The sequence below is a fragment of the Eleutherodactylus coqui genome, chromosome 7 (assembly GCF_035609145.1).
Source record: "Eleutherodactylus coqui strain aEleCoq1 chromosome 7, aEleCoq1.hap1, whole genome shotgun sequence".
Taxonomy (NCBI): Eukaryota; Metazoa; Chordata; class Amphibia; order Anura; family Eleutherodactylidae; genus Eleutherodactylus; species Eleutherodactylus coqui.
The window spans coordinates 199,981,948-199,983,173 of NC_089843.1; the positions used below are offsets into that span (position 1 = coordinate 199,981,948).

The window sequence follows — 1,226 nt, forward strand, 5'->3', positions numbered from 1 at the left end:
TGAGGTATTCTGTGCTACATAGCAAGCCTCGGCTCTGTGTGATAGGGGGTCCGCTGCTGTCTGTCCACTCTGAAGCGCGCATCCGGGGCCGGCCGGGCGGCCGCTTTTCGACTACCAGCGACTGCAGGTCACTCACACAGGCTGGTTGGAATGGCCTAGCATTATCCTGATCCGGAGGTGTAACTAGAAGCTGCGGGGCCCCAGTACAAAGTCTGGAACTGGGCCCCCAAACTATAAAGCTTCATTGATAGCATTGGTTTACAATGTGGGGAAGAGAGACTTTATGGGCCCCCTAGGGCTCCCAGCTCCAGGTGCGACTGCACCCCCTGCACATACACCCATGACCCGAATACGTGGAGCATACAGACGCAGGCTGCCAGGATACGCTGTGCCTGCCCGATGTTTCCAACTTGGCTATTAGCGCAGCGGTAGGTACGAACTATAGAGTGCGGCTGCCATATGAACTGGTGTGTGTGTGTGTGTGTTTTGCTTCCAGTTGTACCTGTGCTGTGCACACTCTGGCAGACGCAGCTGCTCAGTGGATACAATGTTGCGAGCAGACGGGCTGAGTGTTAATCAAAGTGCTTGGGTGGTGGTAGCAGCAGCCGCCACAGCTGCGCTGCACCTCTTGCTCGTCGGTTTTGTTTTTCTGCTTTTGGAAACTGTTGTAGGAAAGGGGGTGCACCGGTCCTGGAGGTACTGCAATACCAGGTCAATGCGTGGAGTGGACAGAGCAAGCTCTTTTTCCAGCTCCCTGTTCTAAAAATCCATTTAATATATGGTCCCCAGATAGGTCCCCTAGGTCAGATATTAAACTGATAAGAACAGATTTTTTACGTTTACATTTATTGAACTTAGACATAGAAAAACAAGCATAAATAGACATTTCTCAAATCAACATATTCCACAAATGAAAATTCCACATACTAAGGGCTTTGCTTTTGCCTAAGATCTTCTTATCAAGCAAATAATATACATGCAGTTCACTTATCGCCATTTTAAGACAGTCTTTCCCACTTATGCAGTCTCTTTTAAACAGCAAGATGTTTCTCACTTTCCATAAGGCGTTCTTGACACAATTTAAAGTGCACCATAAGACTCTTTCTTTTTCTTTAGTAAGATTTGGTAACAGTCCGTAAAAAACAACTTCATGGTTCAGAAAATCAAGGCCAGCTAAAAACTTTAAAAGTTGGCTGCATTCTCTCCAAACCTCTTGAGCAAAGTGA

General features: G+C 47.2%; 1 non-coding gene across 1 annotated transcript; it reads right to left on the bottom strand.

Annotated features, from left to right (window-relative positions):
• Window positions 1-674: 674 nt before the first annotated feature.
• On the bottom strand, window positions 675-873 carry LOC136574171 (U2 spliceosomal RNA). Its single transcript, XR_010786276.1, has one exon. It is a non-coding gene; the product is annotated as a U2 spliceosomal RNA (small nuclear RNA).
• Window positions 874-1,226: the final 353 nt, after the last annotated feature.